General features: G+C 36.8%; 1 pseudogene; it reads left to right on the top strand.

Annotated features, from left to right (window-relative positions):
- The first annotated feature begins 4,675 nt into the window (after positions 1-4,675).
- LOC105727294 (large ribosomal subunit protein uL30-like 1) lies at positions 4,676-5,675 on the top strand (annotated as a pseudogene).
- Positions 5,676-27,625: the final 21,950 nt, after the last annotated feature.

Genomic DNA, 27,625 nt, shown 5'->3' with positions numbered 1-27,625 from the left:
CCTCAGGCATAAATCAGTTGTTCTATAATATAGTTGTATGCTTATCTTCTCCATAAGCATGTGACTATCTGTAAGGTGAGAATTCTGATCAATCTTTTCTCTTTCGATCTCCCTTTATTCCCTCCCCCATCCTTCTCCTGAACATGTGTACAGCTTCTGACACAGTACCTTACAGGACTTCAGGAAATTTCTTGAATCAGTAAATGGCTTATATTCATGTTTGTGAGACTAAGCTATGCTGACCTCTCACCACAGTTCAACCCATGTTAGTTGAATGCCCTAGACAACTCTCTGGCATCTCACCCTTCTGGGGGATTAATACTGAATTTCCAGAAGACTTCCCAAAGCACAAGCTCTGAATCCAACAGAGTAGGGAGGTTTATAAATAGCAAACTTATGCCTTTTTCTGATAAAAGTTGCTTTTCATTCAATTAGTGAAAAAAAAAATCAGCATTACTCTTTTTCTTACTTTCTTTTAATGATAAAAATTGACCATCATGTTATCCTTTTATAAGTATAGTGCTTATTAAATATGCTGATTCTTAATTTTTCTGCTCCCTGTCATAGCCGAATCCTATTTATGAAGTCAATTCATCTAAAAGGAAATCACGCCTGCCATTTCTCAGTTCCTGCTTGTCTCTCAGGTGATATATGAGTTCTTGGATACATTCAGGCAAGACCTGAAAGTATAGAATGTTCCAGGGTTGTAAGTAATGCTAGGAAACCATTCTGCCACAGCCCATGGGGACAAGTAAGAGAAGCCCTGGACACTGCTGTTCTGGTGAGCTGCTGGCAGTTGAAATGCACACAACCTTCTGTTCTCTCTGTTTCTAAGAAAGGAGTTATAAATATGAAAGGGCAAACCAAAACATTTGGATGCTTAGATGACTGTATCTCTAATGAGAATCCATGCTGTCTAAAAGTAGGCTAGGAACCGGTTAAATGAAGAGGTCCCAGAGATTCCCATTCAAGAACGCTGGAAGGACAACATGAGAAATTTTAATCTTAACTATTTATTGTTGCTGTGGATACCAAAGGCCGTTAGTAAAAACTAACACAACAGATTCTTAAATCATAAAGTTGAGAAATTGTTGGCTCAGGTCTGAGCTGATGGTTTCTATTCTGACTAGGTCCCTTTCAAGTGAAAATCATTTGTCATATTTCAGCTTTCCATTTTCCCTAGCCAAAAACCTTGGAGTGATCCTTGAAGCCTTTCATACTCCAGATCCAAACCATTAGAAAACCTTATGGGCTTTACCCTCCAAATTACGTGTAGAATCTGACCATTTCTAACCAACTCCACTGCTAACTACCCCAGTTTAAACCACAATGTACTCTCACTTGGATGATAAATAGCCTCTTTCTTTGATTGTGGGTTTATATTTTGTATCAAAATTGAAAATTAATTGGCTATTTATCAAATAGGTTTTCTCCCCTTCTTTTCTTCTTTTTTGGAGACTTTAATTACTCATGTATTAGTGCACTTGAAGTTGTCCCACAGCTCACTGACACTATTTTATTTGTTTACTTTCTAATTCTTTTGTCTCTGTGTTTCACTTTGGATACTTCCTATTTATATATCTAGCAAATTTTTTGTTTTCTTCTCATGCAATGTCTAATCTGCTATTAATCCAAAATCCAGTTTATATTTTATTTTAGTCATCGTCATTTTCATCTATAAAATTTCAATTTGAATCTTTTTGTATTTTCCATCTTTACTATATTCAATAGTTACATATGGAATATAGTTTTGATATTTTTATCTATAGTTTTATCATCTGTGTTAATTCTGGGTCAGTTTCAATTGATTGAAATTTCTCTTTGGTATAGGTGGTATTTTTCTCCTTCTTTGCATGTCTGATAATTTTTGATGAAATGCCAGACTTGACTTTTTTTTTTGTTTGTAGGGTATTGTACATTTTTATTTTCCTGTGGATGTTCTTGAGTTTTATACTGAGACATAATTGCATTACAACTTTTAGGGGGACTAAATTTGTGGCCACTAACCTTCATGGTACCCATAACTTTGCTACTAGACAACTTATGTTTCTGTGGAGTTTGGTACTTAGAAACAACTGTCTCCTTTGATGTTCATATACAGTGCTCTTTTGGCACTTTTCACATCTTGAGTTGGGAAGATTTTATACTGCTATTGACACTACAGTAAGTCCTCATTTAATGTCATTGATAGATTCTTGGAAACTGTAACTTTAAGCACAATGACATATAGCAGATTTTCAAGTAACATAATTTCCTTCAACACCGTTTCCTTATAATGTGGATTTTAAAAAATTGGTTCGTTATATGTCATTTCACTTGAAGTCCGTTTCCAAGAACCTATTGCCAATGTTAAGTAAGAACTTGCTAACGTTGACTCATCTCTTTTCCATCTTTGTTTCTCCCCGTCCTTGTTATACCCATTCACACCCCAGGCCTACTGTCCTTGCAGTTATTTGGGGCTCTGGCCTATAATTGTTAATGAGCATGGCTAAGGGCCTGTCTAGATTTAAACTCTGTGATACTGTACATGTAGGCATCTGATAGCCCCCTAATGGCCCAATAATATTAGGAGTATCCTTTTCAATTAGAAAATTTAAGGCATCATTAAACAAACAAAGAAAAAACTTGATGTGGACATGTTAATAAAAAGAAGATGATTATAAGCAGGATTTTCCAAATTTCTAGTGAAAATCTATTTTGCTTGCTTCTGATGCATCTATAATATAGCATAATCAGTATTTTTAGTATGAATTACAACTTAAATACATGTCATTTTCAAGTAGATGCAGATTATGTTTGTTAGGGGAGAAATAAATGATGACAAATGGAATTGGACCATAGCATTTCCTGAATCCAGACTATTGAAATCTGCTCTAAAGTGTCAAGAATTAGGTGGTACAAATGTATTCCCTTTTGAAAAGCTTTTGTTACATAATTTCTATTCGGGGGAGAAAAGAAGGATACATGACAGCTATATATTTTTGTAAATGAAAACAGCATCTAGAGTCTGCCTGAGGAGAAATTGTCTATGAAGATCATATTTCTGAATAATAACAGGATTTCCTTTGTGATATAATTCAATGAGCAATTATGGTAAAACATTAACTCAGATGTACTCATTTTTAATATGTGATCTTTTGGACACAGTGGACAGAAGGTTACTTCTGTCTAGAAAATTTCTTCTTCCTTTTTAGAAGATAATTCTTATCACTGCAATTTCTTTGGCCATTACCCATAACTTTGTCTTATTAGGACCCGTCCTTCTTCGTCCTGTTATGCTTATCATCAACCCAGCTACCCACACTTCCATGCAGTTCATTTGTGGCTCATGTTCTGATCCCTGATCTCACAAAGCAGAAACCCCATGAACTAACTGGGTAATGATCTTTTACCTGTGCATAGCACTTCTTGCTTTATAAAGACTTTTATTTTTATATTTCATTTAATCTTCATAAGAGGTCATTTTTCTCCCATTTTACAGATATGAATATTCAGGTTCAATGTAGCAGTCATTAATACTGCTCACCACATGTTTCTACTTCTCCTCTCCTCTACAGATGCTAAGATGACACTTCCTGGCTTCTTTATGGTTTTGTGGAGCCAGATGACTGATACCAATGAGTGGTTAGTGGCAGTGGCATGTACCACTTCTGGGCAGACAAATTAATTGTCAATATCCTACCCTCCAGAGCTCTCTTTTCTATTTGCCACAGGGACTGGCAATGTTTGCTATAGCAGCTGCTAAGTGACTACAACGGGCATGGAACGTGAGCTATGCTGGTGTTTTCAAAAATGTCCTTGAGCTAAAAGAGTTAATTTTCTGCACCACTGTTTGTCCAAGTTACTAAACACCAAGGTGCACTGCGAATCGGCAGGAACAAATAGAATGCAAAATTTTCTAAAATTATTTTACCAGAAAAAACAACAACAACTTTCTTTTCTTGTGTAAAAACTTGGAGGGTTAGCACTGTGCAGAACACACTTTGGGAAGCCTTGTACTAGACCCTTTTTCTGCTTCTGTTCATGCATGCTCCTTCATCTTCCTCGGGTTAAGGGCCTTGGTTAGAGATGTAGTCAGGGAAGTTTGGTGGAGGTCTAGAGGGAAATTAGAATTAGATTGAAGATCCCTTACCAGCAACATCAGCATGAGCTAGGCAGAGGGTAGTGGCCATTGAGAGTATCTAAAGAAACAAGCCCAAGGCCAGCTGTGGGTCCAAGCCCAGTGTGAATAGTGAAGAGGAAAAAGAAGGGCAGTCGCCTAGAGAAAGGGACAGTCAAATGAGCCTCCAAAGGACATGGATGGTGGAAGAATCCATAGATGAGGCAGACTGCTGAGCAGGCAGTGAGCACGAGACAGGCAGAGATACAGCCTTACTAACAGCTACTATAACAATTATTAAATCTTACAGAGAACTCACTAAGTGCTAGGTACTTTGGTTAGCACTGTTTACATTTTTTTCGCTTAATCCTGCAGGCATTATTAGTATCCCTACTTCACAGGTGAGGGGCTTACATAGTGTTACACAAACATTAAGAAAGCAAGTTGGGATTTGCATCCATATCCCCTCAATTTCAAACACCATGTTTTTAGCTACTATTCTCTACTGCCTCTCTATAGCTCATGAGGCCTAGCTCTTAAGAAATACTTTCTGTGAGTAGCTTCAACACTAGAAAGATGGTGGAGCAAGAGCAAAGAAAAATCCCTTTGGTTCCAGAAAATCTGAAAAAGAGGAAGGCTTATCAAGCCCTCAAAGCCACCCAGGCAAAGCAGGCACTTTTGGCAAAGAAGGAGCAGAGGAAAGGAAAAGGGCCCTGGTTTGAGTGACTGGAATCATTCCTATATGATTCTTGGTAGCAGAAATGTGACAAGCTGTGTCTCAGATGACTAGAAGTGAAACCTCACGCCTTGGAATTGCCAGAAAAACATTCCTTGGCCTTTGTTGTACACATCGAAAGGATCAATGGTGTGAGTTTACTGGTGCAGAGAACCATTGCAAGACTTCGCCTAAAGAAAATTTTTAGTGGTGTCTATAAAAGTCACCTCCCAGAACCTAAAAATGCTGCGTCTTGTGGAACCTTATGTGACCTGGGGATTTCCAAATCTGAAGTCTGGCCTGGAAATCATTTTGAAACGTGGACAAGCCAAGGTTAAGAATAAGACCATCCCTCTGACAGACAACACAGTGATTGAGGAGCATCTGCGGAAGTTTGGTGTCATTTGTTTGGAAGACTTCATTCATAAAATTGCCTTCCCAGGGAAGCATTTCCAGGAGATCTCATGGTTCTTGCACCCTTTCCACCTCTCAGTGGCCCATCATCCTACCAAAAATAGAGTGGGCTTCCTCAAGGAGATGGGCACACCTGGCTATTGGGGTGAACTAGACCTAGGTGCCAAACTGCAGTACAATTTTATCAATGAAGTGGAAGCATGTGATTTTGGTATTTGGGTATTTTTGTCAAGTATCTTCAGAGAAGAATATTTCCTGCTTTATCTTCAAAAACTGGAAAAGAAGGGTCAAAGAAAAGACAGTAGCTTATGTTCATGGCAAGCACCGCTTACCACAGTCCAGCTCCAAGGAGAACTTCCCAACATTTTCTACATTGGCTGCTGCTCGTCTGAAATCAGCACATTCCATGGAGGAAGGAGACCTGCTTTGTTGCCTCTTCTATCCTAGGGTTTAATGTTGGTATGTGAGTAACTCTAGCATTTGCATAAGGCTTCCTAAGACTACTGCAGCAGTCGACCAAGTACAGGGACATAATTGAATCTGGAGATTCCTGGGGCCTTGTTTTGAAAAAGACTTGAAATACACATAGGAATAAAGACCCCAAAATAAATGTTCACTTGTCTCTGCAAAAAAAAAAAAAAAAAAAAAAAATACTTTCAGCTACATTGACTTTTCTCTTTACTAGCCTAATTAGTGAGATTTGAGTGTATTAGCAATGAAGAATCTAGAGCAGTAGACCTGTGGGATATAATTTTAGGGGACTTTCATGTTTGCATAACCAGGTATTCCAGTTATTTTCTCAAAAGTCAATCTTATAGATAAATCATCTTCCAAAATGGTCTTAGTCAGTAAACAAAAGACTTTCAAAACATCTTAATAACTAAAATCACTTTCTAATATAAGGCAACATCATTTTGATATCAAAAAGAAACTGTTGTGTTTTGTGACAGAGGCAGAAACTGGATACAGACTGATCTCTTATATAGAAAACTGGAGAAATCCATTTCAAACTGTTAAGCCTCTAAAAGAAGATGATTTCTAATTCAGAAAGTTTCTTTTTTTCTAGCACTGCTCAAAGATTGGATTTAGATCATTTCATTTTCTCCTCTGTTTAGTTTCTGTGATTAGGTCCACAGAGTTCAAGAGAAATGAGTCATAAATTTTGAAACACAAAGACCTCTGATTCATCTAGATTTGTTGAGCAGATGAGTCAGTATATTGATTAACTTGAGTGGCTACTGACACTTTTCCCTTTCATTACTAGTCATTCAGACACAGAATTGTTGCTGAGATACTTTTTTATACTTCTTTATCGTCAGACTTTGTTTTCTGTGGTTTGTTAGCTTTTTTTTCTTGGTTATCTGTACAGAGATGAAAACCAAGCTATAAACAAAAGCATTGATTGAGTCTGTGAGTTGAATCACTTCGTCGTTAATTATGAACTACTTGGAGACTGTTAAAAATTCATGCAGTCTTGTATTCATAGTGGTACAGGTTTAAAAGTCATTAAGAAACAGCATGACTAGCTTAGATAATTAATATTTGGCTTAAAAAATGAAAACATTGCAATTATGAACAGCATGACCCATGGTCAATTATCTATCACATTTTTCCCAAGTAAAGTCTATAATCCAAATGAATTTATTATTAAATTAGCCATTCATTCATTCATTCATTCATTCATTCAACAAACATTTATTATTCTTAACTACTGGGTGTCAGGAACTCTGTCAGAGACTGTCAAGGATCAGAGATGAAGAAAATCCCATTCCTACTCTCAAAGAGCTTATAATCTAACAAAGGAGTCAATACCTCTGCACACAAAATGCCCTTTAATACTAGATATATGTAGAAAATGAGCAATAGAAGCATCAAAGTAAATCAATAAGAGATACTATACTTTCACTGGGGGAATATAGGAAAAGCATCGTAGAATACATAGAGTTCTGAAAAGCAATAGGGAACAGAGAAGGCATGATCAGAAAGTAAAATGTCATGAAAGATAAGGTATATTCAGGGACTGAAACTAAGATATTTTAACAACTACAAATGCATGACATAGGGCACTGCCTCTCAAACTCTATCATTTGTAAAAATGCCTTGAAGAGCTTGTTAAAATGCAGAATATTTTTGGTAGGTCTAGGGTGGGTTATGAGATTCTTCATGTTTAGCTAGCTCCCAAGTACTGCCCATTCTGTTGGTCCATGGACCACATTTTGAGTGCCACTGTACTAGAAGTCAAAGACTGAAGAGTATTCACAGTCAACAGTGTGATACAGACAATAAGGGCTATAGGATCTTATAGGAAGGTGAAGTCAGTAAGCACTGGAGTAGTTATAAAATGTTTCTTAAAAGAAGTAGAACTAGAACTAAGATGTGAAAGTATAGAGGACTCATTCAGTCAAACATGTTGGAGAGGCAGAGATTCCAGGTAGGTAAAATATGGTGAGCAAATACGCAGAGAAATGCACATAGTCTGTCCGGGCAACAATAAGCAGACCAGTCTGTCTGGAACGGAAGTTTTTTGGAGAGGATTAGTGGGTTATAATGCTATAAGTATAAGGTTAAGACGAGATCATGGAGGTCCTTAAGAGTCAGACTAAGATACTTAAAAATCAACTTGAATGCAGGCTTGGCATGATGGCGATACAATACTGAAAAGTCAACAATGGCAACAAAAATCCCACAAAAGTACCATCCTGTAACTAAGCCCTGTACCCAGTAGCACTGGGCCTCCCTGAAAGGTACACTTTAAAATTTTTGTGCAGAGCTGCCATATGGGTACCTGGCAAGGAGGACTGGTCAAGTGAACGTCTCACTGATTGTAGCTTCCATAGAGTATATATTTACTAATGTGTAATGTGTAGTACTACTGTTTACCAAGAGGAAACATAAAGAATCAGAGATACTTAAAAAACTAAAGATTAAGAGGATGGTCAGGTGGATACTGAGATTGGGAAGGCAATCATTTTAGCATTGGATGATGGTAAAATTGTCCAAGGAGGAAGTGTAGACCAAACATTAACATTTTCTGCAGGGTCCTGGACTCCTTTGAAATTCAATTAAATTATGGCCCCTTTTACCCAAATGTATAAACAGGTGTACACACAAAATACAATTTGTCATGAACTTATCAAGATTTCCTGGAACCCTCAGAAGTTTTTCCATTTTTTTTTTCTAAGACTAGAAGACTTGCTTCTAAAGAAGGGGAAAGAAAAGGTGAAGGACAAAGTTTTAGAAGAGGAAGTAGTGAAGAAAAACGAGGAGCCCTCAGGTAAGAGGAGAAACCACATATTTCTGTATAAGATTGCCTGAGCCAAGGGAAAAGAGTTTCTAAAAGGAAATGTCAACATTACAATAGGTCATAGTTCAATGAGGAAGAGCATGTTGATGAAGAGCATGATCCAACATGGTTGGATCATGATTGCTTGCAAAAGGGAATGTTGAGTACCATGTTGAGAATATAAACCCTAAGTTCAGGAGTAAGTAGACAATGAGTGAGTACAGTTGGAAAGAAAGAGAATTGTAAAAAGAGAGATGATAGAAGAAATTAATAAGGTAAAGAGGAATTTTAGCATGAGTGAGAATAAAATTGAGGAAACTCATGTCAGCAAATTAAGGTGTGAGGATGCAAACTCGGGAGGGTTTGTAGAGTTGGAAGCTTGATGAAATGTTGGAATTAGCTGTCATGAACATAGGGAGTCCAGAAGGGATGAAATCAAGATCTGCAATCCGTATTTGATATATTACTGATGATGAAATGTATGAAGCTTTTGAGCTGACAATGTTTCTCTCTGACATCATTCCCCAAGGATTGGCAATTTATATTTGACATGGTCAATTGCTGGGCTAAATTCTTGAGACAAAGTACTGGGCGTATCTGCTTCAACTCATAATCTTCTCATGCTACTGAAAAGCTGCTTTCTGTAAACAACTTTCCAAGAGTGGTTTACTTCACCTATCAAATGAAATTTCTCCCTTGAAAAGGCGGTGTTTCCTGTGTAGATCGACGGGAACAGGCAGCCACTGACAGTGAAATAAATTAAAAACTTCACTGAAATTATCGTACACACATGCATATGGGCAAGAATTTCATGTTAAAATGTGAATGTAAATCATGAATTTGAAATATATAACAGTTATTGTCATAACTACCCAGGGTAGTGATAGCCCAACTTGGAACATTTGAATACAGGAAGATTTTAGTTTCCTCTGCTTCCTGGCAAGGATCTAAAGGTCTTGAGAGGGAAGTTATATGGATGAAAAAGAACAAAGACTGATCCAGGGGAGCATGGTGAGACACAAGCACATTTTGAAGGCAAAATGTGTTGCTTGTGCCTGCCACAACTGTGATTGGGTTTGTTAGATGGATTGAAATGTAACAACTACCTACACAGTAGGCAGTCCCCAAATCATCCAATTCACTTTTATCAGGTCTGATATATGGCACCCATTGAGATTACAGGCATAAAGTACATAGTACATAGTACAGAGTCTGGTATGCATAGTAGCTTGTCAGAGAGGGCAATTTCTCCTTTCTCCTTTTGAATTGGTGATTGCAGAGAGGAAGTGTTGCTGTTTTGATAATGACACACTGAATCTAGCATTTAAGGTTTCTACCCATGGCAACACTTACATTTAATTTTAATTCATAAATAGTTAGATTTTTGTGCCTCCACATGAATTTTGTCGACATTTGTCCACATTACAAAAATGCAACACCAGATGACACATTTTGGCACTGCATTTAATCTCCATTTGAAAGACAGAGAATTGTAATGGGGAGTTGGCAGAGGTGTGTATCTGCATTTCTAGCTGGTTGTAGCATTCTGCTTCTCTTTGAAGCTCTAAAAGTCATCACTTTTCATAAGCTGCATACAAAAATGGCTGGACTCTCTGAGATGTCAATATTTTACCATTGTCAATTCATCCAGAAGCTGAGAACACACTAATCAGTCATCTCTGGCATTCTTACAAAATAACCGAACCAGAGAGCTGTAAAATATAGGGTCAGAGCCTACCAGCCACTCAGTTACTATGTATAATGTGCAGGCAACATCACCTCCATTGAGAAACCTTTTCTAAAAACCTAATTGCCCTTCTGGGGTTAATCTAAGAAAAAAAGGGCATAGAACCCAAGCCTTTGAAGAGGAGAACATGAACTCTGAGCCCTCAGAGGTCACAAATATCACACAGTGACAGTGGAGCACATGTATAGAGAGCAGAAGAAACATGCTCAGCCATGCATGACCGTCCAGTCAAGCATATGGCAAGAGCAATTTTCCTATTTGGCATCTTCCCTGCTTTTGGGCATCTCACAATCAATCAACTACTATTTTTGAAGGCCTACTATGTGCAGGGCCTCATGCTTGTATCTGTGGTGATCTACCAAACTGGCTGGATTCAGAAAGAACAGCACAGAGGCCTTTGCTATAACTTGTCCTTCTTTCACCAGGTTTTCGAAGGTTTCTGAATATTCAAGTGTAACAAGGGGGACAGGCTTAATGTTTTCTTTAATTGAAATACAAATATGTAAGGGAAGCAGAATCTTGTCATTAAAAATTGAATATTAATGTTAAAACATTTTGTGTAGAACTAAGTTTTGTGTGGAGCAAATTTTTGTTCTGATGGCAAACTCCATGATACAGAACTTAAAGACAGAGATGGGAACTAACTTATCTGTGCTTGAAAAGTGCAGCAGAATGTCAATTATGAAGAATTAGCTGCTATCCCCCGACAAAAGGGACGCATGTTGTACTGCGTTCCCATTCTGTTCTTTTCATTGCCACGGGGAAAGGCTGCTACAACTGAAATGCAAAGGAAATGAGAGCCAGATTCGTGGCTTGTGCATTTCAAATGCTGAGATCTAGAATGTCTAGGCATGCGACTAGCCTGAATCAGCCTCCTCACCCACTCCCTCGGCATATACTCTCTGAGGGGACTGTAGTATCATTATCAAAGCGTGACCATCACAGACAGGTGGCATGAGTGAAAATCCCAACTCCACCGCACACTAGCTATGTGACCTTGGGCAAGGCCCTTAACTTCTGGGTGCCTCAGTTTTTCCGCCAAAATAGTGCCAACAGTAGTACCTGCCTCACTGGGTTATTCTGAGGTTTAAGTTTGTAAAATGTTTAGAACAATGCCTGACATGTAATAATAGCAACCACTAAATAAATGTTAGTTATTCTGAGGGTGAACTCCACGATATGAGCTCACAGCTTACCCTGTGGGGGAAAGGAGAGAGAGTGAGTGGAAATAAGAGCTTATGTCTCTGAGAAGCAGCTTCCTATAGCCCTGAGGTTGGGGACAGAGGTAATGATATGGTTTGGATGCTATTTCTTTCCAAATCTGTTGTTGAAATGAGACCACCAACATTGGGAGTGTGCCTGGTGAGAGATGTTTTCATGGGGGAAGATCCCTCATGAATGGCTTGGTGCCATCCCCATAGTGATGAATGAGTTCTAGCTCAAGTAGTTCACATTAGAGCTTGTTGCTTAAGAAAGCCTGGAACCTCCCCGCAACTCTTGCTCTCTCTCTTGCCATGTGGCACTCTGGCTCCCTCATTATATTCTGCCATGATTGTAAGCTTCCTGAGATCCTCACCAGAAGCAGATGCTGGCACTATGCTTCCTGTACAGCCTGTATAACTATGAGCCAAATAAACCTCTTTTCTTCGTAAATTACCCAGCCTCAGGTATCCCTTTATAGCAACACAAATGGACTAACATGGGAAGGGTTGGATTACAGGAACTGTAGGCAGGTTCTAGGGTTTCAAGAAGAGATGTGACTTGTGCACACTTTGCAGGTAGTGGAATAGGCAGTAGTGAGCCTCGAGGACCTCTTTGATGAAACCCAACATGGCTCAGGAGCAACAGATTTGAAATGGATGAGGATGTACCTAGGCTAAAGATGCAGAGGTAGCCTCTCAGCCTCTCTCAGTCCCAGAGCAGCAAGAAATAGGAGTTGGATGGTTTCCCATACACCAGAGATGAAGTCCAGAGCTGAGAAAGCCAGAATGCAGAGAGGGCCCACAGTGGAGAGTGAGGTTCAGAACAGTGACAACTTGTGTGGGTGTGCTATGGTTTGAATGGTTTTCACCTCCCAAACTCATGTTGAAATTTAATTGTCATTGAAACAGTATTATGAGGTAAGGCCATTAAGAGGTTATTAGGTTATCATGGCTCCATCCTCATGTATGAGATTAATGCTGTTATACAAGGGCAAGTTCAGTTTCTTTTTTGTCTCTTCTTCTGCCTTCTGCCACATGAGGACATAGCAAGAAGGCCCTTACCAAGCCTCTATAACTGTGAGAGAATACATTTCGGTTCTTTATAAATTACTCAGCCTCGCATATTCTGTTGTAACAAAACAAAACATACTAAGGCAGGGTGCCAACGTGACAAGATGGTACCTGCTGACCACCAGTACACTTGACCTGGGAACTCCAGAGGTAAGTGGAAAGAGAGTGCCCCTGACCTGACTGAGATGGTATGTCTTCCATCTAGCAAAGTAAAGACCAGTAAAAAAGGAATTAAATTGATTTATCAAAAAAGAAGTCACACATTTTACATACTTGTATTTAAGGCCTGAGATTCATACCAGGGACTCATGTTTAGTTTTTATTAATAGTCACAACCACAATATGTACTGGTTAGTATTATCCTCACTTTATAGATGGGGAATGTGGAGCTGAGGAAGGCTAAGGAATTTATCTAATGTCACAAGCCTAACAGATGACAGAGCAAGAATTTCAACCAGGTCTCTGGATCCAAAGGCCAAGCCTGATCTTCCCACTCTATCACTCTGCTTCTCAAGAGCTTGGAGGGACTATGCAAGTCTAGATCTCAATAAAGCAGGACTAAGATGGTGTCCATCAAACAGTATAAAGCACACTGTATACCTTCTCCTGAACCTCCTTCTCTGCCCACAACTTGAGTAGGTCATAGAATGCCATGTGCTGAAATGAACCTCCCAGCCAGGCAAACACCTCAGCCTTGCCACCTCAGCCTTTCAATACTTATCTGGTAGATTTCCCAGAAAAAACAAGGGAGAGTCATTTTATTCCCAAGAAAACTAGGTAGCATTCGTTCAAGCTATTTTCACATGGTATTATTTCTTACTGTATGAAATAAATATATCAGGCATCAGAGCCTCAGTGACAAGAAATCTCCAAGAACATCTTAGAAACTGTTTCTGAAAGAAGACTGAATCCAGAGATTGGTGTGTCATTGGAACAAAGATATCTTAAACCCTTAAGCCTGGAATTGATTTGGCAGCTAAGCCCTGTGCCATCTCTGATTCAAACAGACAGTTCTTCTAGCTGATGACCAGATTATATCTTCATAGGCTATATTGCCATACCTCTTTCTCACCTTTAACTTGTGCCTTCTTGAATCTATCTTCTACTGATAATTTTCCATATTAAACCACATTAAAATGGCAGCTCTGCAATTAATTTTTAAAGATCTAGGATTGAACAGAAGAAATACCAAGCTAATACATGGATTTGGAATCAAAGAAAATCCAGTTCCAATGTCAACCTTGATAATAAGAGACCATGCTAAAATAAACCATAGGAGGTATGGTGCAAGTATTGGAAGACATGACCACATTGGGTTTTTTTTTTGTTTTTTTTTTTTGCTAATATAAAGGCACCTGGTAGAGAGCCAATATTGGAGTCAAATTTACTTTATTTTTGTCAAGCTTTATACAACTATCTAAGCCACAGAAATTAAACGCTTTGTAGAAGCACACATGAGGTGCTTTTATTTATAAAAGTCTCCCCTACTTATGCAAGAAATATTGAATCTTATTTCCTTTCTATGTTTGGAATTCTGGCTAGGCTTATTTAAATCTTTACTGACTTACCTTTACGCAGTATCTCATTTGAATGCTGCCATTGCATAATGCTAATATTACATTTTTCTTGATGCTTTTGGTTCCACCTTGCTTCTTAGTAGGGTATGTCATTTTTAGAAATAGATGATCATAGTCTAAATAATGCAACAAGGGGTTAATATCCACAGAGAAATGAACCTCCCAGCCAGGACAAACACCTCAGCCTTTCTGAGCACGTTGACCTTGGACTTCCAACCCTCTATAACTGTGAGAGAATACATTTCTGTTCTTTATAAATTACTCAGCCTCAGATATTCTGTTGTAACAAAACAAAACATACTAAGGCAGGGTGCCAACGTGACAAGATGGTGCCTGCTGATGATCAATACACTTGACCTGGAAACTCCAGAGATAAGTGGAAAGAGAGAGCCCCTGACCTGACTGAGATGGTATGTCTTCCATCTAGCAAAGTAAAGACCAGTAAAAAAGGATGATGTCAGCACCTTGACCTTAGAGTTCCAAGCCTCCATAAAGAAATGTTATTTTGTGTTTTCTGTGGTTTATAAGACTCTCCCAGGTATTCATGCACAAGACTAAGCAGGCATACTTTTCACCTTTTGAATATAGTATAATAGAATCCATGCCTGATTATCCACATGTACGGTATTCTTTTAGTGAATTGTTTGCATTACTTTTTTTTTTTTTTTTTTTTTAAGAGAGAGAGAGAATAGGAAGGAGGAAAAAGGAGGAGAAAGAGAGAGAGAATGGGGAGGACGGAGAAGGAAAAGAAAGAGGGAGAGAGAATGGGAGTATTGCTTTCTTGCCCAGGCTAGAATGCAATTTAGTAATGGGTATTGAAAACCTCTTTTATACTGATAATTATACTTAATGATGTAGTCAGGAAGGAATAAGGGAAGAAGATAACAAACAAACAGCCAACCAATATTTAATTTAAACCTATGAAATGCTATGCGATTACTGAGGAGTGATTTACTTCCAATTATATAGTCACCTTTGGAATAGGTGTGAGGTGGTAATGTATGTTTTGTGTATTTGAAGTGGAGAGTTCTATAAATGTTTATTAAGTTTACTTGTTCTGGGTCTGAGTTCAAGTTCTGAATATCCTTGTTAATTTTCTATCTCATTGATCTATAGAATCGTTAGCTCTTCTTGTTGCATTGATCCTTTTGCCATTATGTAATGTCATTCCTCGCCTCTTTTGATCTTTGTTGCTTTAAAGTCTACTTTATCAGAGGTGAGAATTGCATCTCCTGCTTTTTGTTTATTAGTTTATTTTTACTCTCTGTTTGATTGGTAAATCTTCCTCCTTCTCTCTGAGTCTTTGTGTATTGTTGCATGTAAGATGGGCCCGGATGCAGCATACCGATGGGTTTTGGCTTTTTATCCAATTAAAATATATATAAGTTTAATACCGGCGTTTGATGCTAGCTGGCTGTTTTGCCCATTAGTTGATGTAAATTTTTTATTGTGTTAAAGTTCTTTGCTTTTTGATATATTTTTGGAAAGGCTGATATTGGTTGTTCCTTTATATGTGTAGTGCTTCTTTCAGAAGCACTTCAGAAGCACTTTCTTGTAAAGCAGGCCTGGTGGTGGTGAACTCTCTAAGTACTTGTTTGTTTGCAAAAGATTTAATTTTTCCTTCGCTCATAAAGCTTAGTTTGGCTGGATAGGAAATTCTGGGTTGAAAGTTCTTTTCTTTAAGGATGTTAAATATTGGTCCCCACTCTTTTCTGGCTTGTAGGGTTTCTGCTGAGAGATCTGCTGTAAGTCTGATAGGTTTCCCTTTATGGGTAACCTGACCTTTCTCTCTGGCTGCCCTTAGTATTTTCTCCTTCATTTCAACCCTAATAAATCTGGCGATTATGTGCCTTGGGGTTGGTCTTCTTGAAGAATATCTTTGTGGTGTTCTCTGTATTACCTGGAGTTGAATATTACCCTGCCTTGCCAGGTTGGGAAAATTTTCCTGAATGATATCCTGAAGAGTATTTTCCAACTTGGATTCATTCTCTTCATCACATTCAGGTACACCTATCAAACGTAAATTAGGTCTTTTCACATAGTCCCATATTTCCTGGAGACTTTGCTCATTCCTTTTCATCCTTTTTTCTCCAATCTTGTCTTCTCGTTTCATTTCACTGAGCTGGTCCTCGACTTCTGATATCCTTCCTTCTGCTTGATCAATACGACTGTTTAAACTTGTGCATGCTTCGCGAAGTTCTCGTGTTGTGTTTTTCAGCTCCATCAATTCACTTATATTCTTCTCTAAATTGTCCATTCTCGTTAACATTTCGTCAAACCTTTTTTCAAGGTTCTTAGTTTCTTTGCATTGGGTTAGAACAAGTTCTTTTAATTCACAGAAGTTTCTTATCACCCACGTTTTGAAACCTGCTTCTGTTATTGGAACACACGTGTAATCTATTAAGCCTTGTTCCGTTACTGATGAGGAATTGCAATCCCCTGTAGAGGGAGAGGCATTCTGATTTTGAGTATTCTCTACCTTTTTACGCTGGTTTCTTCCCTTCATTATATATTTGTCCGTCTGTCGTCTTTATAATTACCGACTTTCTAACTGGGTCTCTGACGTCCAACTTGTTGATTCCCAGCGCCGAAATCTGAGCAATCCACTGAGCCGGCCAAAACAGCGGTGTTAAGATTGATGGTGCTTTTCTGCCCGGGAATCTCCGGACTCTGCACCAAGAACTGGCGTGCTAAGGCACCAGCAAAACCGCCACGTCGGCCACAAGAGTTGCCCTGGTGACCCGTGGAGCTCCTTCACTGGGAATCTCCTGGTCCGTGAGCAACAAATATTCGTCTGAAAGTGTGGCGTCCTCTCGTTCACTGCACTTTCACTGGGAGGTACGTGCCCGAGCTGCTAATCATCAGCCATCTTGGATCTCCTGCATTACTTTTTAATGCCTCTATCACCTTCCCACAACCCCATGCAACATTCCTCCAAATCAACTTCCCCCATTGACTGGAATTATTTACATTCTCATATGCTGAAAAGACTGACTTATAAAACACAATTAGGAAAGTAGACTTAATTACAAGACAAAGTATTCTAAGCTAAGCTAGAGAACACTTCCAAAGTCAAACCAAAATGACTTTAGGTTTTTTGGACTTCTTGAGTTATCTGTACTACAATGCTCCTCTCTTTTATGGGTTATTGAAAGTTGGCTGTAATTTCCATTTGGTGTTAAATCATGAACATATGAGTAGACATAAGCCAAGAAGCATGTACATCATCCATATGGAGCTGTTACAGAAAATACCCTGCTGATGCTGAAACAGTGAAAATAAGAAGCCAATCTTCCTGGAACAGTAAAAATAAATGTGAAGATTGTGAAGATAAAAGACCAGAGTACAGAAAAGTTGACCTTTATTTTCTTATTTTTTCCTATGCTATTCATTGTTTTGACTATTTTTTCAAATAAAAATTGCTGTTGAATACAGAGATTTGGATAAAATTCATGAAAAGTTGCATTCTAGATGGCAGAGCAAGAGAGCTTTTCAGCATAAGTGCACATATTTGTATCTCTCAGAATAATTAGTCATAGTGAACCCAGCATATTATGTTTCTACCATGGTGAACATTGCAAACCATTATTCATTTATCTGTGAAAACCTCAAGTGCTCTTTTCAGAGACTTTTAAAAATAGAATAGTGAATCTGTGTATTTGAGAAAAATACAGATAAGAAGATGCTATGTATTGTCCAAGTAAGTTATTAAGTCTTAAAATAATTTTTCTTAAAGACTAAGCATCATATTTTGTAAAATTATACAGACTTAAAATGCAATAAGCTCATGTTTATCCTAGAGAAATTTGGAAACTGACGTTGGTTGTAAACGTTGGCCAAATTTATTCTTGCTTCTTGACTGGATCATTTTAGTAGTTCATTTAAAAATTATTTTAAGTACAGTATTATTTATATTATTAAGGAGAATAAAGGAGAAAATCGAACAGTGAAATATATATTTTTTCTATCATGGTTTTATTTGACTTTACATGGCTACATGGCTGAAATATCAAGGTTGGGTTATTTTTTGCATTATCTGTTTATCTTTCTTTTATAGGTAAATAGTTTTAGGATTGTGCTGTTGGCAAATCAGCTCTTGCTTTTCATCATGATACAAGTTAACTCCTAGTTTATGTCCAGCTGGGAAAAAAATAGAGACTAGCATAAGAATGGCAAATGCCTTATTTATTGACAGAAACAGTGGACCAAGACATTTGAAATCAGTTAACTCCTCTGAAATAGTGGTCCCACGTAGACCCAGATTTGAGACTTCAATTCTATTTAGCACAACAGGGGTATACACTACTCAGAAATATATTATTTCAGAAACCTGAACTGCAAAGCGGTCCAGGAAACAGCCTGCAAAGGTGGAAAGAGCAATGGATGAGGACTCAGGAAACTTAAGGTCAAGTCCTGCTACTTTCCCCAAGAAGCAGGGAGACTGTGGGCAAGTCACTTCCCCTCTCTGAGCCTATAATTCTCATCTGCAAAGTAAGGACAATAATATGTCTTCTGTTTTCTTGGGAGGATCAAATGAAAGTTTTGCAAACCATAAAATGCCAGAGCCTTGTACTAGATTCTCAGTATTGAGAAAAGTATTTCTATTCTCCTATAAGAATGAAGAAACCATTGGTTGTTTATCTTTATGTCATGTGTAATATGTAATTTGTTGCTGTTTAATAACTATATAGAATGTTCATATTCCACTAGGATGCCAGCTGGCATAGTTTACACTGAAGTCAAAACAGATAAATAAGGAGATGAATCATATCGGAATAAATAGTGGAAGCCTTCATAAGTGTTATATGTTAATGGTTATGCCCAAATCAGTTTCCATACCCAATATTTCCATTAGGAATTTACGAAAAGTGATTTGATGTCTTTGAGCTTCTAAATTCTATTTGGATGCCTTGTTGTTCCCTAATCCTAATTCCCTCATTTTGAAAGCCTATAAGTCACCAACCCTCTTTACAATTCATTGCCTAGAACATGCAGAGCGCGCTCTGGGTATTATCAAATGGTAGCACTCAAAAAGGAACCAGATCATTTTCTGTACACTTTTTTTTTTCAGTGACACAATGTCACGGTGACATTATCAGTCTCTTAACCACTCAGGTCAGACAAAGTCACCATCTCCAAGCACTGCGCAAGCAGCAGAGCACTATAGTTATGTAGGCTGTGCCTTGCTTGCACACTCCCTACACTTCCGCTGAGTACCCCACACCGTCTTTCCAAACACTCATGCAATTAGGGCTTTGTACCTCTTCCTTAAGCCAAAGGGCGTAAGTACAACAGAACGGTCAGAATGAGAAAAACTTTGAACTCCGTATCTTGTTTATAATAAATAGCCTTAAGGTGTCAATGACAATTATTGTCATTTAGAAAGCATTTGGACTAGAAGTATTCCTTGATGTCTTTCCTAGAACTGCTAGTGGCACCACCTAACTATTTTGGAACCGTTGGTGTACACTTTGTTGGCTGGCAAATTCAAAAGCCATTTCCGACTCTCTTCTCTCTGCTTCCTACAGATGTTGGAAGGCTAGGTACCTATAGCTAGGTTTGGTCAGAATTTGTTTGGGACTTGAGAAAATTATTGTGGTTTCCAGATAACTAAGTACATGTGTCCTCTCTTTTTCATTCTTCCTGCTAAATTGAAGACATAATGTCTGATGCTATAGCAGCGTTCATGTGACCATAAAGCGATAAAACCTTACAACCACAAACACACACACACACACACACACACACACACACAGATAGAGAGAGAGAGAGAGAGAGAGAGAGAGAGAGGCCAAAACTTTGAGTGTAGCAGAATAGAGAGCTGGAAAGAGCCTGAATTCTTGAGGACACTGTTAAGCTATCTGCTTAATGATGAGACTACCTTACTTCATACTTCTTTTAAGTTCATAGTGAATATCCTCATAGATTCGAACTATACTCATCATCAGGTATTAGTTACTTTCAACCTAAAGCATTCATAATGAATATTAACAGTTTTAGAAAGGTGAATAACATTTTTCCTTAGAAATGCCCATGCTGTACATCACTTAGATTGGAAAAGCAAAAGATTAATAAAGTATATTTGAAGGAGGAGCCTGACAGAATTTTTTATTAGACATCATTTTTATATCTAAAATTTTGAATTTTCCATTGCTAATGGGCAGTCTCTTACCTCAAATTTAAATCCTTATATTTTAATCTCTATTGAATTGTAGCAATATTTTTGTTATTTTCTACCCTCCATAAAAGGGAGTAAAGTTAATATCTACAAATTGGGGAAAAAGCCTTAAATCTCTTTTAAAAAGATAAACATAAACAGACATCTAGTAGTAATTGTAGTACAGCAACCTGCCTCCTAATGTAGCCTACAAAAATGATAAAAAAGAATGAAGAAATGAATCAACATAAAAGCCATGTCCTTAGCATAGCTTAAGGACAGAGAATGCCCAAACTTCAAAGTAACTAACTGCAAGTGAAAAGAGAAAATTCACCAATTCCCAGAGAGTGATCTCTCATGGTCCTAGCCCATGCCTGTCCTGCTGTAAGACTCTATGGCCAGCAAAGGCAGACTTAAACAAACAAACAAACAAACAAAAAACCAGCCTCAGGGAAGACAAACCAGGGAAGCTAGAAAAATGTGCTAAGTTTATTTTAAACCTATTTCCAGAAAGACTAAGTCCACTTTAATCCTGAAAATACTAAAACGAAAAGTTTCTAGGAAGATCAGAACATGAACTGTAAGGAGAGAACTTAAAATTATACATAATCAAAAGGGACACGTATGATTTGAAGGAGTCAAGCACTATTTTAGCAGGTAGGCACGATGTAACAGGAATTGGCTTCAAAACACATAGCTTTGGAGGGGAGAAGAAGAGTAAGAAGAAAGGGAAAAGAATCATTCAGCAATTGGGTAGTCATAAGGAATTCAAAGGCAAAGGGGGGAATTTTACAGCCCCGCAAGACAAAAGTGAACCACATCATCTAAGCACTTACAACTCCAACATTATAACCAAAGTACCTGGTCCTTGCTATACTGACAAAAAAAGATGGCATTTAATTTTGAGTCTTTTAAAAATAATACCATAAAAAAGAACAAAAGAAAAAGTAAAGTTAGCAAAGCTATGGCAGAAAATTAGGAAACAAAATAACACACATATGAACTAAGGAACAACCCCCTCCCCCGCTGCTAAAATCCTGTGAATCATACAAAGAAGTAAGTCAACACACTAAACAGAATTAAATATATTTAAACAAGCCCTTGAGGCTATAAAAAACTACCTTGAGTCAGAAAGTCAAAAACTAAAAGTAGAAATGGACTAAACAAAGGAAAAAATAAAAAGACAGATGAATAAACTCTGCAAATAAATGGAAGAAAAATACAAAATTATCTTAGGAGAATAAATTATAAGAGATCCAAGGGAGAAGGAATAGGTTGAAATCAAAATGTAATAAGGGGCATTGAAAAAGGCAGAGAAAAAAAAAGATTAAGACAATAAAAAATAAGTAAAAGGGTCAAAAAGAAGGTAGTGGAAATGGGAGAGAGGCAAAGAAGGAATAGTATTTGTATTATTGGAGTCCCTGGAGAAGAAAATGCAGAAACACTGAAACAGGGCTATTATTTAAAACTATGAAACAAATATCTGCCCCAAAATAGAAAAATGCCTACGTTCACCCATGAGTACTTAGGGAAATTAACAAAGAATTTTCAACTCTAAAACAGACCTGGTAACATGAATAGATTTAACAAATAAAAGTAAAATCTTCAAGGCCACTAGGCGAAAAGATCAGTTAACTTACAAAATAATTAGATTGTCACAGAATTTTCATAATCAACATACAAGCAGAACATCAATGAAGCAGCATTTTGAAAAATAAAGCACTCAATGAAAGAAAGTATAAACCAAGAATTGTGTATGTTAACACAATCAGGCTGTCCTTCAAGGTTCAAAACTAGAAAACCAGTTTTCAACGTTCAATAATTTAAGGAATTTGGTATTCATCAGGTTGTTCTGTGGAGTACACTAGGGGATAAACTTCATCCAATCAAGTTATGACTGTGAAACTTCTGTAAAATAATTTATGATGACATATTAAAGCTATAAAAGTACAGCTAAGACAAAAAGTATGAATGAGGGTGACATATACAGGCACAAAAATAATCTATTGTGATAAAGTAGAAGTAATGTAACTAAAATTGGAAGGAGGAAGAAGAGTAAAAGAAAAAATATAGAAAGGTCCCTGCTATGTAGGCAAGAGATGTTTACTCAAGAATACAAATTAATTTTCTCTGTTGTTTTTTTTTAATTAAATCAATCTTTCTTCTAATTTTTATTACTTCCTTCTCTTAACTTTGGGTTTAATTTGCTCTTTATTTTCTAGTTATTTAAAGTAGAATCAGGTTACTGACTTTGGATCTTTCTTCTTTTCCGATGTGTACATTTAATGATATAAATTTACCTCTGGGCACTATGTTAACTGCATCCCACAAATTTTGATATTCAGTATCAAAATGTATTCAGTTCAAAAGACTTTTTAATTTTTCTTCCAACTGCCTCTTTGATCTATGTGTTATTTAAAATGTGTTTATTTTTCAAACATCTGGGTATTTTACAGATGTCTTTTTGTTATTGGTTTCTATATTAAGACCATTATAGTCCAAAAATACACTTTATTATTTCTATTCTTTCAAGTGTGTTGAGCTGCTGTTTTATGGTTCAGAACATGGCCCACCATGTGCACTTGGAAAGAATGTGTATTCTGCTGTTGCTGGGTAGAACATTCTATTAATATCAATGAGGTAAAGTTGGTTGATAGTGTTGTTCAAGTCATCTGTATACGTTCTGATTTTCTGCCATCTTGTTTTATCAATAACTCAAAGAGGACTATTAAAGTCTCCCACTCTAAGTATGAATTTATCTATTTCTCCTTTCAAATTGATCAGTATTTTTGCCTCATGTATTTTCAAGCTCGGTTATTAGATGCATATACATCTTCTAATTGTTATGTCTTGAAGAATTGATCTTCATCATTATGTAATTTCCCTTTTTCTCTCTAATGATATTCTGAAGTCTACTTTGTCTGAAACTAATACAGTTTCCTTTTAGTTAGTGTTTGCATGATATATCTTTTTTCAGCTTTTAATTTTAACCTAACCATTCATTTGTATTTAAAGTGGGTTTCTTATAGACACAAGGATACATATTAGTGCTAAAAGTCACAATTTATAATACAAATATATGACTTATAAATATTTATGCACCAAATAAGATAGCAATCACCTTTATGAAGAAAAACTACAGGAGATGGCATTAATAATGGGAGAGATTAATAAGCCAATTCCAGTACAAGTCCGATCACATTGACAAAACATAAGCAAACAGAGAGAAAATCTAAACAACACAATCAATAGAGTGTATTTTATGGATATATATTGAATTTCCTTATAATAGCAAATACACATTTTTTTGAATCAATGTGGTACAGGCACAATACTGATCAATACTGGAATCTAAAGTATAGGTATACTGTTTTGGTTACATTCAGAAAAAACTATAACAATAGTTTCCATGAAGTACAAATATTGCATGCAATACTCTAATCACAATGGAATGAAAGAAGACATTGTTTTTTAAAAAGCCCCAAAATAGAAAAGGATCTTCAACCTGAAATTCAAAAAAATATTCTATTAAACAACTTTTTTTTTTTTAATGGAGTCCTGCTCTGTTGCCCAGGCTGGAGTGCAGTGGCATGATCTTGGTTCGCTGCAATCTCTGTCTCCCAGGTTGAAGTGATTTTCCTGCCTCAGCTTCCGGAGTAGCTGGGACTACAGATGTGCACCACCACGCCTGGCTAATTTTTGTATTTTTAGTAGAGATGAGCTTTCATCATGTTATCCAGGCTTGTCTTGAACTCCTGACCTCAGGCAGTCTGCCCACTTCAGCTTCCCAAAGTACTGGGATTAGGGGCGTGAGCCACCATGCCTGGCAAACAACTCTTGAATGTAAGAGAAAACGTAAATTGATGTTATGGAATTAAAATATAAAATAATGACATTAAAAATATTTCTTATCAGAATCTATGGAATGCACTCAAAACAGTGAATTAGGGGATAATTCACTACATTACACACTTATTGATAAAAGTGAAAGTTTGAAAATGAATGAAATGCCCAGCTCTAAAAAAACTAAAAGGAGAAAAACCAAAAAATAAACAACAAAGTAAACAAAACAAATGAAAAAGGAAGAATGTAAAGTTAAAAACAGAAATTGATGAAGCAGAATATAGAAAAAGTAGGTCTAATTAATCAATAAAAAAAATTGGGGATTTTTTTCTTAATGTTACCAAAACAGCAAAATCAGTAACTAACTAAAGAAAGAAACAAAGAAGAAAGGAAAATCATACAAAATAAGAACTGATAAGAGGGAAGAAATTTGAATAAAATCTAAAGATACTACTTTTCAGACCTCTTGTAAATACATTGAAAACCTAGAGAAATGGATAATTTTTAATGAAAATCCATGTACTAAAAATAAGCTGATTTGATTTAGAAAATTTAAGCAGACCAATTTTCACAGGAATAGAGAAAGTTTTAAGAATTTACCTTGTATTTTTAAAAATGCCATACTCAAATGGTTTTATAGGGGAATTCTACCAAACTTTCAAATATCAGATTGTCTCAATGTGCTATAAATTCTTTCTAAACATTGAAAAGGAAGGAAAACTTTCTAATTACTTTTATGAGGCAAGTTTAACATAAATAACTAAATCAGATGAATATAATATTAAGAAACTAAACTAGAGAATAGTCTCACCTATAATTATAATGCAAAAATAATAAATAAAATATTATTGACTAGATTGTAATATCATATTATAAAAATAATATGCCAAAATCATATGAGATTTATTCCAAGCATATAAGGTTGGTTCAACAATAGAATATTTGTTAATATACTATATTAGTAAATCTAAAAAATGCAATTATCTCCATTGGTGTTAAAAAAACTTCAACAAATTTCATTATTAATTTATAAAAATGAAGAAAACAATAATTTATGATGAAAGTGTTAAGTCACCAAGGTAAGATGGAATAAAGGACTTTCTCATAGGTCATCTGGAAAACCTGGGAAGCCAATTGATGAAAAAAGAAAAGATTAATTACATCCTCATTTCACATAAAAGACATTAATAGACTACAAATGGACTGGGATCCAAATGTCAAAAATACAACCTTACAAGTACGAGAAGAATACTGAGAGAATTCCTCTTTAACCTTAAGGTAAACTAACTAAGACCCAAAATCCAGAGCCAAAAAGGAAAAGGTTGATGAATTTGACTACATACAATTAAAAGAGACCTGAAAAATATTACATAAAAAGTCAAAGACATCTGATAAACAGGGAGAAAAATATTTGCAATATATACTCAGACAAATGGCTTATATCCTTATTATATAAAAACTCTTAGAAATTGAGGAACAAAGCTTCTACACAACAAAAGAAACTATCAACATAGCAAACAAACAACCTACAGAATGGGAGAAGATATTTGCAAACTATGCATCCAATAAAGGCCTGATATCCAGAATCTACAGGGAACTTAAACAAATCAACAAGCAAAAATAATCCCATGGAAAAATGGACAATGGACATGAACAGACACTTCTCAAAAGAAGACATACAAATGGCCAACAAATATATATGAAATTCTCAATATCATTAATCATCAGAGAAATGCAAATCAAAACCACAATGAGATACCATCTCATACCAGTCAGAATGGCTATTATTAAAATGTAAAACAAAAAAACAAAAAAACAGATGCTGGCTATGGAGGAAAGAGAACATTTATACACTGTTGGTAGGAATGTAACTTAGTCCAGTCACTGTGGAAAGCAGTCTGGAGATTTCTCAGAGAACTTAAAATACAGCTCCTATCCAACCCAGCAATCCCATTACTGGGTACATACCCAGAAGAAAATAAATCATTCCACCAAAAAGTCATATGAACTCCATAACTTCATTGTCTTGCTATTCACAATAGCAAAGACATGGAATCAACCCAGGTGCCAATCAATGTTAGATTGATTAAAGAAAACGTGGCACATACATGTCATGGAATACTATGCAACCATAAAAAAGAAAAAATATCATGTCTTTTGCAAATACATGGATGGAGCTGGAGGCTCTTATCCTTAGCAAACTAATGTAGTAAAAGAAAACCAAATACTGCATGTTCTCACTTACAAATGGAAACTAGCCATTGAGCACACATGGCCATGAATACAGGAATAATAGACACTGTGGACAACTAGAGGGTGTTTGGAGGGAGAGGATTGGGTTTAAAAACCACCTATTAGGTACTATGATCACTACCTGGGTGATGGGATCCGAACTCCAAACCTCAGCATCATGTAATATTCCCATGTAACAAATGTGCACATATACTCCCTGTATCTAAAATAAAATTTGAAATAAAAAAATTGAGGAACAAATGACCAAGACTTTGATAGGGATTGGAAAAAAAGACAAGAGCAGGCAATGCACAAATACACACACACACACGCGTGCACACACACACTTCCATACAGACACACACAGACACAGACACACACACAGACACAGACACACACACACACACACACACACACACACACTTCCTACTTCTGTCTCCTGGAGACCTAGGAGCAAGAATACCCCCCTAGCAATGAACACATCCAGCGCCCAGATCTTGGTCTCTAAACTCCTTGCTTCCATAAAGGAAACCAGGAGCTCTCAAAGAAGTGATTGATTTTGGAGATGGAGCAAAGAAAACACAAGATGATCCTGGAATATCTTGTGGTAATCAAAAATAAGGAGGTGCTCAAGAAGGATGGAGGCATATCAAAAGAAAACCACATTCTTAAACTAAAAAGCTTTTGCATGGCAAAAGGAACAGTCAACAGAGTAAACAGACAACCCACAGAGTGGGAGAAAAATCTTCACAATCTATACATCTGACAATGGACTAATATCCAGAATCTACAATGGCAAATTAGCAAAAAAACCAAAAAACAAACATTCATCACAAAGTGGGCTAAGGACATGAACAGACAAATGACCAACAAACATATGAGAAAATGCTCAACATCACTAATGATCAGGGAAATGCAAATCAAAACCACGATGTAATACCACCTTACTCTCGCAAGAATAGCCATAATCAAAATATCAAAAAATAATAGATGTTGGCAAGGATGCAGTAAACAGGGAACACTTCACTGCTGGTGGGAATGTAAACTAATACAACCACTATGGAAAACGGTGGAGATTTCTTAAAGAACTAAAGGAAAACTACCATTTGATCCAGCAATCCCACTACTAGATGTCTACCTGGAAGAAAAGAAGTCATTATACAAAAAATATACTTACACATGCATGTTTATAGCAGCACAATTCACAATTGCAAAAATGTGGAATCAACCCACATCCCCATCAACCAACGAGTGGATGAACTGTTTTATATATATATATATATAT

The sequence above is a fragment of the Aotus nancymaae genome, unplaced genomic scaffold (genome assembly GCF_030222135.1).
Source record: "Aotus nancymaae isolate 86718 unplaced genomic scaffold, 86718_ANA_hifiasm-v0.15.2.pri h1tg000004l, whole genome shotgun sequence".
Classification (NCBI taxonomy): Eukaryota; Metazoa; Chordata; class Mammalia; order Primates; family Aotidae; genus Aotus; species Aotus nancymaae.
This window is presented reverse-complemented; position numbering and strand designations above follow the sequence as displayed.